Consider the following 16,331-nt stretch of genomic DNA (forward strand, 5'->3'; position numbering starts at 1 on the left):
CAAGTTTCTTTGATAGGTTTATTCTCATATGCCATATACCACTAAGAAAAAAATATTCATAAGATCAGTACTTTCCACATGAGATATCAGTATTTTTCACAGGCTATACTAACAGAGGCAATTTAATAGACTAAGTTCCATCAAGTGAAGTTTGAGAAAAATGGCACTGACTTAATTACTTACTATAGAATTTAAATAAAGAAACGTATCATGTCTTAATATTAACATTAATAGCTTATGTGTAGGTAACAGTGATATTGATATAATGGTGCTTGTTACATGACTAAGAAAATACAATAAGGCTCTCTATGACAAAATGTAAAATGAAAATATATAACAGATCAATAGAAATAAAAGTAAATTCAATATATAAAACTTCTGCGGATGCAGGTTTAACAAGTTAGAATTTCAAGACACCCAAAGAGGTAGGTACTGATGTGTGGAAGGAAGTTCTTGATAATTCAAGGAAGAATGAGATGAGAAATATAAGTTTCTCTTCTAAGGATGATAACCTTCTCAGTAATGTACATGCTTGTTAGGAATCGTGAAGATTAGAAGAGGAAAAATTTTAAAATGAGAAAGTTCCCTCAGTCCTTCTCTACATGTAGTAATTCCTCACAGTTACAAAAGATTTTTGATAGAAAGACAATTTCTAATGTTAAATTTCTAACGTTTTGTTTTTCTGTCCATGGACACCAACCATTTTTTGTACAATTATTTCAAATTAGATAAACATTTTTTCTCATAATTATATAAGTTGTAAAGCAATGACTGGTACAAAATTAATAATGTTTTAAAATGTTATACATTAATATCAAACATCAGTGATAAGCTTAATAAGCTCTATTTTTATAAAGTGCTGTGAAGTGAATATTTTGATTCACCTTTCATCTGAAGCAGAAATAAAATACGATTCTTATATTTCCCTAAATCCTAGATGCAGTATAAAAATATTTTGTTTAATTAGTATACTTGAGAGTAGACCAAGCAGTTTATCATTACTTTGGGAACAGCCATATATCTAATATTATTGGTTTTAATAAATCCATTGTTTTAATGATAGAAAATTATATAGTCGATAGGTAATTTTTAAATATATCTCTTGTCAAAGTTTTCATTTTATTAAATGTGTGTTTAATACATAGACTCATGTATTGCTAAGTTTTTGATGATAATATGTAAAATTCTAAAATTAGAGATGTGCTTTAAACTTTAAAAATTAGAGAAATACTTAGAATATGATTTTAAGCCTTGGTTTAAAAAAATGCATATTGTGTTCACTGTAAGTTCTAGCATGTGAAATAATAATTAGAATAATATTTAAAAGTAAGTTCATTTTTAATTTTTTTTTTTTGAAACATTGTACATCACCTGATTGTACATATCTGTGGGATACAGACTTGCATATCAATACCGGTATGCTATATGTGATGCTCGAATCAGGATAATTAGTATATTCAACATTATACAATGTAATCAATTTTCATGGCCCATTACCAATACCTCCCCTCCCCTCCCCTCCCCATTTCCTACCTCTGATAACCTCAGTTCTGTTTCCTCCTTTTGAAAGGTCAGTGCATCATTGTGATTGTTATATCTTAGATTCTTTTTAAGTTTAATTAATTAGTTAACTTCCACTTATGAATGAGGACCTGTGGTATTTCTCTTTCTATGCCTGGATTATTTCTCTTAAATTAATTTTCTCTAATTTCATCCGTGTTGCCGTGAACTGCAGTATTTCATTCTTTTTTTATGGCAGATTAGTATTCCATTGTGTAAACATAATACAATGTCCTTATCCAGTCATCTGACTATGGACATTTAGGCTGGCTCCAACTCTTGGCTACTGTAAATAGAGCTGCAATAAACATGGGAGTGCAGGTATCCCTTCAACATGATGATTTCCATTCTTTTAGGTATCTACCCGGCAGTGGAGTTGCTGGATCATATGGCAGTTCTATATGTGGTTGTTTGACACACATCCATAACATTTTCCATAATGGCTGCACCAATTTAAAGTCCCGCAAACAGTGTAGGAGGGTTCCTCTTTCTCTGCATCCTCACCAGCATTTGTAATTCCCTGTCTTTTTGATAACAGTCAGTCTAACTGGGGTTAGATGGTATCTCAGTGTGGATTTGATTTGCATTTCCCTGATGCTGAGTGATGTTGAGCATTTTTTCATGTGTCTGTTGGATATTTGTATATCTTCATTTGAGAAATGTCTATTCAGCTCCTTTGCCCATTTTTTAATTGTGTTATTTGTTTTTTACTGAAAAGTTGTATGAGTTCCTCCTATATTCAGAATATTAATACCTTGTCAGATGCTTAGTTTGCAAATATTTTGTCCCACTCTGTAGGTTGTCTTTTTGCTGTACTGTTACTTTTGCTATGGAGAAGCTTTTTAGTTTGATATAATTCCATTTATTTTTCCTTTTGTTGCCTGTGCTTTTGGGGTTATATTCATAAAATCTTTGCCCAGTCCTACTTCCTGAAGTCTTTCCCCTAAGTTTGCTTTTAGTCATTTTATAGGTTCAGGTCTTATATTTAATTCTTTAATCCATTTTGACTTAATATGGGTATATGGTGAGAGGTACAGGTCCAGTTTCTTTCTTCTTCATGTGGATGTCCAGTTTTTCCAGCATCATTTATTGAAGAGGCAGTCTTTTCCCCAAAGTATGTTCTTGATGTCTTTGTCAAAGATCAGTTGGCTGTCGGTATTTTGGTTGATTTCTGGGTTCTCTATTCTTTTCCATTGGTTTTTCTGCCAGTACCATGCTGTTTTGCTTGCTATAACTTTGTAGTATAACTTGAGGTCAGTTAGTGTAATGCCTCTGATTTATTTTTTGTTCAGGATTGTTTTGGCTCTTCAGGGTCTTTTGTTGTTCCATATCAATGTTAGGATTGTTTTTTCTATGTCTGTTAAGAATGTCATTGGTATTTTGATGGGGATTACATTGAATCAGTTGATCACTTTGGTAGTATGGACATTTTCACAATGTTAACTCTTCTAGTCCAAGTGCACAGAATGAATTTCCATCTTTTTGCGGCCTCTTTAATTACATTCTGTAGTGATTTGTAGTTCTCATTGTAGAGATCTTTCACCTCCTGAGTTAAATTTATTCCTTAGGATTTTATTTATTCACTCATTTATTTATTTTTTGGTGACTACTGTAAATGAGCTTGCTTTCTTGATTTCTTTTTCTGCTAGCTCACTGTTGGAATATTAAAATACTACTGATTTTTGTGTGTTGATTTTGTATCCTGGAACTTTACTTAAATCATTTATCAAATCTAAGAGTTTTTCTGTTTTTTTCTTTTCTTTTTTTTTTTTTTTTGTAGAGTCTTTAGTCTTTTCTACATATTGGATCATGTCATCTGCAAACAGGGACAATTTGACTATCTGTTCCAATCTGGATGCCCTTTATTTCTTTCTCTTTCCTGATTGCTCTGGTGAATTCTTCTAACACTATGCTAAATAGGAGTGGTGGGAGTGGGCTTCCTTGCCTTGTCCTTGTTCTTAAGGCAAAAACCTTCAGCTTTTCTCCATTCAAGATGATACTGGTAGTGGGTTTGTCATATATGGCTTTTACTGTGTTGAGATACTTTCCTTCCATAACTAATTTTCTGATAGTCTCTATCATGAAGGGGTGTTGAATTTTGTCAAATGCTTTTTCTGTGTCTATTGAGATAATCACATGGTTTTTGTGCTTGATTTTGTGGATGTGGTGGTGTATTACATTTATTGACTTGCATTTGTTGAACCATCCATGCATCCCTGGGATGAATTCCACTAGACTGTGACATGTAATTGGGATGAATCCCACTAGATTGTGGCATCTAATTTTTTTTATTTGTTGCTGTATTCTATTTGCTAATATAATATTGCAGATTTTTGCATCTGTGTTCATCAAAGATTCTAGCCTATAGTTTTATTTTGTATTGTTGTTGTGTCTTTGTCTGGTTTTGGTATCTGGGTGATGCTGGCCTCATACAATGAGTTTGGGAGAGTGGCCTCTGTTTTAATTTTTTGGAATAATTTGAAGAGAATTGGTATTAATTCTTCTTTAAAGACTTGGTAGAATTCAACAGTAAAGCCATCCAGTCCTGGGCTTATCTTTGTTGAGAAACTGCTGATTACTGCTTCAATCTCATTGCTTGTTATTGGTCTGCTAATGTTTTCTATTTCTCCTAGGTTCAGTCTTGGTTGTTTGAACGTGTCCAGAAATTTATCCAATTCTTCCAGGTTTTCAAATTTGTCAGTATTGTAGGGAATTGTAATAGAAAAGTGTAACTTTAACCTACACTATTTGCCTGTATAACTTTAACCTGCACAAATTGTAATAGAAATATATAGCTCTAACCTGCACAATTCCACAAACGCTTGCTAAAATGGGGAAACATATCTAAAGGCATTTTAAGTAAAGCAGCTTCTAAGAGTTCAAGAAGAGGTCAGGAAGACTTAAACACACATTCCAGGAACCAGTTGGTCCCAAGGACTAAACCAGCCCCCCGTTTATCTTCAAGACACCTGGCTGGACCAGGGAAGAGAAACGATTGAAAAATGTATCATCTCTTATCAGGGTGCAAGCCTGTTAAGGCACCTCAGTTAATTGGCAGTTATTTCTGTTATGAAAAACTGTCTAAAAAAACTGTATAAAAACCTTGGTGTTAAAGAACTCAGGGCCGCTTATGACAAAAGCGACCCAGCATGCTGAAATAAACACCTCTTGCTTGATTGCAGCGATCTCTTGTCTTGTGGTCTTCATGAAGTGAGCCACCCTTGACGTGTGGGATTTGTGCTTAGTGCACGGGTCTTACATCAGCATATAGTTGTTTTTAATAATCTCTAATGACTTTTTGTATTTCTGTGGTCTTGGTTGTAAGGTTTCCTTTTTCATTTCTAATTTTTGTTATTTGGGTCTTCTTTCTTCTTTCTATAGTTAGCCTAGCTACTGGTTTCTCTATTTTGTTTTTCTTCTCAAGAAACCAAACTTTTTTTTGTTGATCTTTTGTATCACATTTTGGGTCTCTATTTAATTTAGTTCTGTTCTTAATTATTTCTTTCCATCTACTAATTTGGGGGTTGGATTGTTCTTGTTTTTCTAGTTCTTTGAGGTGTAGCATTAGGTTGTTTATTTGAAATCTTTCTATTCTTTTGATGTAAATGTTTATTGTACTAAATTTCCCTCTTAGAACTGCTTTTGCAGCATCCCACAGTTTTTGGTGTGATGTGTCTTTATTTTCCTTAGTTTTGAGAAATTTTTTGATATCCTGTTTAATTACTTATGAGACCCATATGTTATTTGGGGCCATGCTGTTTAATTTCCATGTGTTTGTATAGTTTCCAGAATTTTGCTTGTTATTGATTTATAGTTTTAATCCATTGTAGTCTGAGAAATACTTTAAATGATTTCAATTTTTTAAAAAAATTTTGTTGAGGCCTTGATTTATGACATAACTTGTGGTCTATACTGGAGAATGTTCCACTGGCTGATGAGAAGAATGTATATTCTGAGTTCGTTGGATAAAATGTTCTGTAGATATCTGCCAAGTCCAGTTGGTCTAATGTGTAATTTAAATCCTGTATTTCTCTTTTGATTTGTTGCCTAGATGATCTGTCCAATGTTGAGAGAGGGGTGTTCATATCATATTTGGGTATCTTTCGTGAGGTCTAATAGTGTTTGCTTTATATGTCTTGGTGTTCTGATGTTGAGGGTATAAATATCTTTTATTATTATGTCTTCTTGCTGGATAGATCCCTTTATCATTATATAATGGCCTTCCTTGTCTCTTTTTATAGTTTTTGATTTAAAGTCTATCTTATCCATTATAAGAATAGTTACTACTGCTCATATTTGATTTCCATTTGAGTGGTATATTTTTCTCCATCCCTTCACTATTAGCACATGTGTGTCATTGCAGGTGAAGTGAGCCTCCTGTAGATAGTATATAGTTGGGTCTAGCTTTTCACTTTATTCAGCCAGTTTGTGTTTTATGAGTGGGGAATTTAATCAATTTAAATTTATGATTGTTATTAAAGGTATTGTCTTCTGGAATTTTTATCAATTTTTATTTGGATGTTTTAAATATCTTTGTTTCTTTCCCTTTTGTTGTGTGTCTTCAATTTTTTTGGATTTTGGGAGGTGGTAAAATACGGTTTCTCTTTCTCATTTGCATTTTGTTCTACCAGTGGGTTTTGTTCTTTCTTATGTATTCATGAAAGTGATTGTCATTTTCTGGATTCCAGATGCAGGACTCCCTTGATGATTTCTTGTAGGGCTGGTTGTGTGGTGGTGAACTCTTATAGTTTTTGTTTGTCAGGAAAATACACTATTTCCCCTTCATGTCTGAAGGATAGCAGGATAGCCTTGCTGAGTATAGTATTCTTGGCTCCAGGTTTTTTTTTTCTTTTAGTGTTTCAAATATATCATCTCATTCTCTTCAGGCCAGCAGAGTTTCTGTCAAGAAGTCTGCTATTAGTCTGATGGGGACTCCCTTATAGGTTCTTTGACATTTTTCTCATACTGATTTTAGGATTCTCTCTTTGTCTTTGAGTTTTGCCAGTTTGACTATAATGTTCCTAGGAGAGGTCTTTTATGGATTGAATCTATTTGGGGATCATTGAGCATCCTGGATCAGAAGTTCCATGTCTCTCCCTGTACGTGGAAAATTTTCCATTATAATTTCATTGCCTATGTTCTCAGTGCCTTTTCCTTTCACCTTCTCTTCAGGAATACCCACAATTTAGATGTTTATGTGCCTAAGGTTGTCTACTATCTCTTTTAGATTTTCTTCATTTTTTAAAATTCTTTTTTCTTTTTGTCTACTTGAGTTATATCAAAGACAGTGTCTTCAAGATCAGAAATTCTTTCTTCTACTTGCTCTAGCCTGCTGCTTAAGCTCTCAGTTGTTTTTTATTTTGTTGAATGAGACTCCTTCAGTTCCATGATTTCTGCTACATTCTTTTTTAAAGTATTAATCTCATAGTAGATTTCTTCCTTCATACCCTGAATAGTTTTCTCAGCTCATTGTGTCATCTAACTGTGTGTTTTTGTATCTCATTGAGTTTCCTTAAGATTTTTATTCACAATTCTTTTTTAGTCATTTCAAGGGTTTCCTGCTCTGTGGTGCCTGGTTCTTAAGAATTATCGTATTCTTTTGGTGGGCTCATATTTTCCTTTTTTCCCCTATTCTTAGTATCTCTACTTGAGACCTAGTTATATGGTAAAGCAGTTGCTTATTCTATTACTCTTCTTCCTGGACTCTGCTGGTGAGCTTCCTTGTGTCAGTTCAGTCAAGTGGTTAGTGGTCTTCCTACATAGTGGCAGTGGCTGCTGTGGCTTCTGCTGTGGTAGCAGGGCCACCCTTATGGCTGTGGTGGTTGTGGCAGTGGCTTTGGTAGACTGTGTAGCAGTGGTGGCTTCAGCGGCAGTGGGCTACTCACACAGCAATAGTGGCAGCAACTGCAGAAGTGGCAGTTGTAGCAGCCATTGCTTGGCTGTGGTGTCCACAGCAGCAGCAGGGTTAATTCATGGTGTTGGCAGCAACATTGGCTGCTGCAACTGACTCCCGACAGTGGGGTTACCTTGCGGGAGTGGCAGCAGCGACAGTGGCTGCATCTTTCTCTCTCATGTCTGTGGCATCCCTGGCAACAGCAGGTTTAACTCGTGGTGGCATCAATGGTGGCGGTGGCTACATCTGCCTATCTTGCATCTGTGGAGTCTGCCATTGCAGTGATGAGCTACCTGCAGGACTGCTGCTTTGCAGGGAGCTGGGAGCAATAGTTCTGGGACTGCACAATGGCACTGTTGACTGTGGCAGCTGTGGCAGTTGGCCTGTTTCAATCTTCTTCTGTGGGAAGAACACTCCCTGGGTACCTCTAGTATACCACCTTCCCAGAAGTCTGGGATTTTTATTTTTAAATATGCTTTCAAATCATCAAAACTATACAATATTATCCTTTTTTTAAGAAAAACATATTTTTATTGCTCTACTCCTTCTCTGTCACCCTATTTTTCAATGAGCCAAAATTATTCTAATTCTTTTAGTTTTTTTTTTATTAACATATAAAATTGTATGTATTTACTGTGTACAACATAATGTTTTGAAGTATATATTCATTGTGGAATGACTAAATCTAACTATATATAAAAGTAACTAATAACATATGCATTTCCTCGCATAGATCTTTTTGTAGTGAAAACACTTTATATCCATTCTCCTAGCATTTTTCAATAATACAAAACTGCATACTATTAACTGTAGTCACTATGATCTCATTTTTTATCTCTGTTCCAGCTGTAATCTCTCTTTCACGCTTGTTCAAATACCCACTGAAACCCACATTTACTTTTTCTCTTGCAAATCCCAGAGCAATGTAACCTCCTGTGCAGCCTCTTTGACTCCTAGTGCAGAAAAATTTACTTCCACCACTATGCTCCTATGAGAATTTATGAACTGCCTCTGATAGCCTCTACTGTACCTGTCATAGATACTGGTTCATACATGTCTCTCCATTGTCTGATGGCTCCTCAGGGCAAGAACTATCCTTGCTTATTTTTGAACATAGGTATCAGAGCCAGTATAAATACTGAAAAAAAATTGTATACATGTATAATATTTCATCACACATATCCATAAATATTTTAAGCATCTACTGTGCCAAGTATTGTTTTAAGAGTTTGGATATTTTAATCCATGAGGACACTGCTCTAAGGAGCTTTGCATTCTAACAGTGGAAAGCAGATAAAAAGCATGCAAACCCACAAATACGTTAAGAGCGAAGTTTTTCAAGTCATAGAAAAAATAGAATAAAATAGGATAATCATGCCTTCTTTAGATAGATTATTCAAAGAAAACCTCTCTGAAGAGATATTTGATAATGAGAAAAAGTCAACCATTTGAAAGATCTTGGGAAACAGGATATGAGACAGAGACATAGCCAATGCAAAAGCTCTGAAGTAAAAATTACTTATTAGCATTGAAAGAATTTGGAGCACTGAGATGTCATTTATTCAAAATTAATTTTAATTATTCCTCTAAAGGAAGTCTTTATAAATGTTCTCCTTTAATAGGAGAGTGCAATGATTAAGGGAATGTTTCCTAAGGTTACTTGTCACTTTCAAAAGCCGAAGAGTAAAATTAAAAATAATAGAAATTGAAAGTTAAGTAGTAATTAACATACATAGAATTGGTACCCATGATCTAAACTATAGGTCCAAGAACAGTGAAAAGAAAGAAAAAACAGTACATTTAGAGCAGTTGTACATTTAAACATTGGAAACAAGTGATAAGAAATCCTCAATGTGTTATAATCTATTTAAAGTTACAATAAAGCTGTGAAAAAGATAATGAAGGAAAGGGCATTCTTATAAGGTAATCAAGAATGGGTTAAACAAATGAGGTAAAATTTTAGAGTAAGGTATGGAATTAAAACTTCCAGGTCACTGCCTAGGTAATGCCATAGATGTTCTGAAGGTCACCGTATTTGAATTTGAATGACAGAGAGTGGCACACATATCAGAAATCTGCTTCTGTTACAGAAGTTAGGTGCCTAGTTGTCTTGTAAATATCTGTTTGTGTCTCTGCTTCTATATAAAGTTTTATCGTACTCTTTTAATATACTGAGATAATTATCATGATTTTTACCTTTCTTTATCTTCCTTATAAGCCCTTAGGAATACATTCTCATGAACACTTGAAGTTTCTAAAACTATATCAAGATGAGGAAAAAGCCTGGAGTCTCTATGGCCCCTCTAGTAAATAAGCAGTTCCTGAATAAGCTAAGACATTTCTTTGGAACCAAATACTATTATGCTTGAGATATGTTACCATGACCTCTGATTTTATATTGAATAAGCCTGGAGAGCAAAAAATGTGGAGGAGGAAGAACACTACTAAGTGCCTTAAAAAGGTGAGAAGCAGACTCCCACCTGGGCTGCCAGCGAGGTCACTGGTGAAAGGTGATGACCCCCAGATCACCTTAACAGGAGAACAAAATGATGCCTTAGAAAGTATCTCCCGCCTATTTTGCTGTCTCCATTTCTGGCATAAACTGTTCGGACATACATACTTCAATCGGGTTTCACGCTTTTGTAAAATACACTATGATTACATATTCTTTATTTTTCTGAGTCAGAAAATAAATCAGTTTAGACGTTAACGTGATGCTTAAGTGACAACTCATTTGCATCTATAGATGACTGGCAAATAGTAATGGGGGTGTTTTTATCTCAGTCTCAAAAGTTAAGCACACGATCAATCCTGTCCACCCTGACCCTACTACTCTATGGCTGACATCTGGAGAACAGGGACTGTTCGTAATCATCCCTGTATTCCAGTGTCTAAATAAGCTAGACTTTAAGTAGGTGTTGAACCCAGGATTAGTGGAAAAGTGTTTATTGGAAAAAAGTTAAAGGGATGGGATTGATTATAGGGCGAAAAATCTGAATTGAAAATATTTTAAGAAAAAATATTTTATTTTTTGACCTTTTTTATTCAAAGATAATTTATTATATACATACCATATATATAATAATATGTAACCCATATATATGTGGGTTACAGAATCAAATATCAATACATGTGTACAATATGTGGTGACCAAATCAGGATAATTAGTATACTCATGTTTACAAAACGTAATCAATCTTCGTGACCCTTAACTAGTTTCTCACCAACTCCCTTCCCCTCCCCCTTTCCCACCTCTAATGACCACAGTTCTGTTCCTTTTTTGGAAAGTTTTATGTATTATTGTGAACCAACCAACCTTCCTTTCTTCCTTCCTTCTTTCTTTCCTTCCTTCCTTCTTTTATTTTCTTTTATTTTATCTCCCACTTATGAATGAGGACATGGTATTTGTCTTTCTGTGCCTGGCTTATTTCACTTAACATAATTTTCTCTGAGTTCATTCGTGTTGCAGCAAATACCAAAATCTCATTATTTTTGTGGCAGAGTCATATTCCATTGAGTATATATACTGCATTTTCCTTATCCAGTCATCTGTCAATGGACATTTAGGTTGATTTCAACTCTTGGTTATTGTAAATAGAGCTGCTGTTAATATAGGAGTACAGGCATTCCTTTGACATGATGATTTCCATACCTTTGGATATATACCCAGCAATGGGATTGCTAGGTCATATGGCAGTTCTATCTGTAGCTGTCTGAGGAACCTCCGTACTGTTTTCCATAATGGCTGCACTAACTTACAGTCCTATCAACTGTGTAGGAGGGTTGCCCTTTCTCCACATCCTCACCAGCATTAGTTATTCTCTGTCTTTTTGATAATAGCCCGTCTAACAGTGGTAAATGATATCTCAGTTTGGTTTTGATTTGCATTTCCCTGATGTTGAGTGATGTTGAGCATGTTTTCATTTGTCTGTTGGCCATTTGTTTTTCTTCATATGAGAAATGTCTATTTTGGCTCCTTTGCCCATTTTTTAATTGGGTAACTTGTTTTCTTACTGTTGAGTTGTTTGAGTTCTTTGTATATTCTGGATATTAATACCTTGTTGGATGCATAGTTTGCAAATCTTTTCTCTCATTCCATAGGTTGTCTTTTTGCTCTGTTAATTGTTTATTTTGCTGTGTGGAGGATTTTTAGTTTGATACATTTCCATTTGTTTATTTTTTCTTTTGTTGCATGTACTTTTGTGGTCATATTCATTATGTCTTTGCCCTGTAAATTTAGGCTTATTTAGTCAACATAGCTCTTTTTTGTCATTTTTGTAATTTTACTGTAACAAATGGTCTTCTAAAAACAAAACAGCTAAAATTAAAACACACACTGCATTCCTCTCACAGAGCTAAATATTTTAGAAGTTTTATTGATGGTATTACTCTAAGTGGCATATTGTTGTCATACGTACGATTGTGTGTTTGCGTGACAGTTCCATATATGTAAAATGTGTGTGTGTGTGTGTGTGTGTGTGTGTGTGTGTGTGTGAGAGAGAGAGAGAGAGAGAGAGAGAGAAAGAGAGAGAGAGAGAGAGACTCTGCTGGAAGTAAAAAAAAATTATCAAAAGCCATATATATGTATTAATCATACCATGAACCTTTAGATTCATATTAAATTTTACTTTTGAGACTAGAACCATTATGAAAAAGCAGATATTAAGAATTGTAATAATTGCCTCTGAGGGAAATTTTTAACTTTCAAAGAAACATTTACTAAAGAAGGATAAAAACAACATGAGATATTGAAGCACATAATGTAATCTGAGTTTACAAAATTGAAATATTACCAGAATACATTGGAAAAGTCATGCATTTATGCATCACAGGTGTTAACAAAATTCACCGAAAAGAGATCTTGAGATAAAGGGGGACTTTATTCTGGCGAGCAGCTAGCAAACCAGGAAATGCAGCTTTCAGTACAAAATGAAGGTGCGCTTCACCAGAGCAAAGGAAGATATTATCTTCTGCAGAGAAAGTTCCCGTGGAGGTTCCCACTCCTGTACGCTATTCAAATAATGGATGCAATTTTGTTCAGTTCTATTGGTCGTCGTTAAAATTCATCGCAGGTCAAGTCTGGGTGATGAAATGGGACTTTCTGGCAGTGGTTGATTCTGGCGTCATAAACAGGAACAGACAGATATGAAAGCCCCTGAGTTCAACTACTGTACAGCTTGTGGTTTTCTGAGGACTCAGGGCACTCGTGTAACCTCCACTCAGCAAACGGCTGTTGGCCTCTGGTTAGCCATTCAGCATTCACCTAGAAGGACTGGCTCATTCAGGGTCCACATGGGATTGTAACAAAAATAATTGTTTTTCCCTGAATATATCTACCTTCTGTTTTATGATGGTTAAGAGCACAGATTCTGGAGTTAGCTGACTGTGTATGAATCCGACCTCCACTACATGCCAGATCTGTCACTTGGACAATTTGCTTAAATGTTCTGTTTTCAATTACATCATCTCTTAAATGAGGATAGCTAATACAACCTAGTTAAATGAATATGTTATTAAATAATTAGAAATCCTTAAAACAGTATTTGGCATATAATAAGTGTTGTTCTTGTTATTATTATAATTATTATTTCTTCTATAAAAATAACATATGTGTGTGGGTATGTATATATGTAACAGGGCAATTCTGCAGTTTAAGGTAAATTTAAATTCATTCTCTGTAAGTAGTTCATTAGTGAACTTACCATTCTGAATTTGGAATAGATAAAACAATGCTATATTTTTCTATTTCTGAATAGTACATTTTTAAATATACTCTATGTTTATTGGACAATATTGTTAAAAGGAAGTATCTGATGTAACGTACAGATGTTATCAGAATTAGTTTCTAGAAACCGCTTTATAGAGTAAGATAAATTTTAAACAGAGGAACACATATACATTTCTGTCCCACTCTCAGTTGCCACAAAATTTGAAGAACTCTATCCCAGTAATTACTTGGATCCACCTTGAGGAAAGGCAGGGGAGGAATTTCAGTGGGGTTTCTACAATATATGTGGAATAAAATTATGAGTAATATTCAAGTTATATGTTAAATTTTTTTTTTGAACTGGAGAGAACTTCTGCTGGATATATTTAACACCTATTGTTTCTTCAATTTTTAATTTAAATCAGTGTGGAAAATTTATCACTGTACTTAAAGATTGTTTTAATCACCTCCTACTCACCCCATTACTGAGGGAGGAATTTCTGCCCTAGAGGTTTGGGGATGGCTGAATACAGGATACCCGGCATTGGACAGATGAGGTTGAGAGCAGTTTATTACAACTAATAAGCCAAAGAAAGTTACAGGATAAAAAATATACAAAAATCAACTGCATTTCTGTAAATTAGCAATAAAAAATCTGAAAATAAAATTAAGGAAATAATTTCATTTACAGTAGCACCCCCCAAAATAAAATATGTGTGAATAAATTTACCAAAGAAGTGCAAAACTTACACTCTGAGAGCTAGAAAACATGGTTGGAAGAATTTTAAGAAAATATAAATAAATATAAATCATCCTATTTTCATGGATTGGAAGAGTAAATATTGTTATGATGGCAGTACTGCCCCCAATTGATCTGCATGTTCAATATAATCCTTATCAGATTGCCAGTTGACTGCTCTGTATATTTTAACAGGTCTATTCTGAAAACTATGTAGATTTTTCAAGGAACCCAAAACAGCCAAAACAATCTTGAAAAAGAAGAAAAAGTAGGAGAACTCATACTTACTGTTTTCAAAACATACTACAAAGCAACACTAATGAAGACAGTGTAGTATTGACATTTGGATAGACATATAGATCAATGAAATAGAATTGACAGCCCAGAATAAACCATATGCTGATGGCCAGCTGACAGGTGACAAGGGTGCCATGAGCATTAGACTAGAGAGCCAGATGCAAAATAATAAAATATTATCCTTACCTCATACCATATAGAAAAATTAACTCATAATGGACCGAAAACCAAAATGTACAGTAAAACTATAAAATTTTTGGTAAGAAACGTAATGATAAATCTTAATGACCTTGAATTTGTTCTTAATTTCTTAAATATGACACCAAAAGCATGAGCAGCAAAAGAAAACAAAATTGGTAAACGACTTCATCAAAATTAAAACTTTTGTGCTTCAAATGACAGTATAAAGAAAGTGAGAAGACAACTTACAGAATGTGCAAAAATATTTTTAAATCATATCTGGTAATGAACTAATATCATGAATATATAAAGAGCACTTAAAATTTAACAATAAAAAGACAAACAATCTCATTAAAAGTGGGTGAAAGATTTAAATACACATTTCTCCCAAGGAGATAAGTGAATGGATAGTAAGCACATGAACAAGTTCTCAATATCAGTAGTCATTAGGGAGTGAGAAAACACTTCACACCCACTAGAATGTTTGTAATCAAAAACCAAACAATAACAATTGTTAATAAAAATTACAAAAAATGGAAATATTCATAATTCTGGTGAGAAGTTAAACTAGTGCAGTCAATTTAGAAAACAGTCTGGAAGTTCTTAAAATAGATAAAACATTGAGTTATCATATGACCCTGAAACTCCACTGTTCTCCAAAGTGTATCTCAAGAGAAACATATGCCTACACACAAACCTGTGCATGAATGCTTATTGCAGCATCATTCATAATAGCCATAAGGTGGAAACAACTAAAACACCCTTCAATTTATGAATGGATAAACAATATATGGGATATCCATAATTTAAATATTATCCAGCCGTAAAAAGGAATGAAATGGTGATACATGCTAAAGTATGACTAAGCATTGAAAACATTATACCAAGTGAAAGAAGTCAGTCATAAAAAAGAACATATTATATGCTTCCACTTGTGTAAGAAGTCCAGAATATCCATAACTATAGAAAAAAGATGTAGATTAATAGTTGCTTAGGGGTTGGTTGGGGAATACAGAGATAGAGGTTGATAGACAAAGTGTGCTAGGTTTATTTTTGAGCAGATTAAAATGTTCTAAAATTGATAGGGTAGTGGTTGCACATATCTAATACCCATGGGTATCTAATACCCATGAAACACAGTAGTCTTTTGTGATCCTCTGTATTTCTGAGTACTGGTTATAATGTCTCCTCTTTCAATTATAATCTTATTTCTTTTGGTCTTCTCGTTTTCTCAGTCTACATAAAGTTTTGTTAACTTTGTTTACCTTTTTTTGAAAAAAAAATTCTTAGTTTCACTTATCTTTTCTATTGTTTTTGTAGTACCTATTTTATTTATTTCTGTTCTGATCTTTATTGCCTTCCTGCTGCTGACTTTGAGCTTAGTTTTTTCTCTTTTTAGTTCTTTGAGGTATAAAGTTAGGGGGTTTTTTGTTTGTTTTTTTGAAGATTTTTCTTTTTTCTTCATGTAGATGTTTATGGCTATAAACTTCCCTCTTAGAACTGCTTTTGCTGCATCTCATAAACTTTGGTATGCTATGTTTCCATTTTCATTTGTCTCTAGATATTTTTTGATCTCCCTTTTGATTTCTTTGACACATTGGTTGTTCATGAGTGTATTGTTTAATTTATACATATTTGTCAATTGTCTATTTTTCTTCCTGTTATCGATTTCTAGTTTTAAATTATCATGGCCAGAAAAGATACTTGACATGATTTTAATCTTCAAATTAATTAATCTTAACAAATTAAATGTTAAGACTAGTTTTGTGGCATGACATATGATCTACCCTAGAGGATGTTATTCCATGTATGCTAGAAAAGAATATGTATTTTACTGCTGTTGGATAAAATGTTCTGTATATATATATTAGGTCTATTTGGTCTATGGTGTTGTTGATTTTCTGTCTGGATGATCTAGCCATTGTTGAAAATACGGTGTCCCCTTCTATTGTTGT

The sequence above is a fragment of the Cynocephalus volans genome, chromosome 17, assembly GCF_027409185.1.
Source record: "Cynocephalus volans isolate mCynVol1 chromosome 17, mCynVol1.pri, whole genome shotgun sequence".
Classification (NCBI taxonomy): Eukaryota; Metazoa; Chordata; class Mammalia; order Dermoptera; family Cynocephalidae; genus Cynocephalus; species Cynocephalus volans.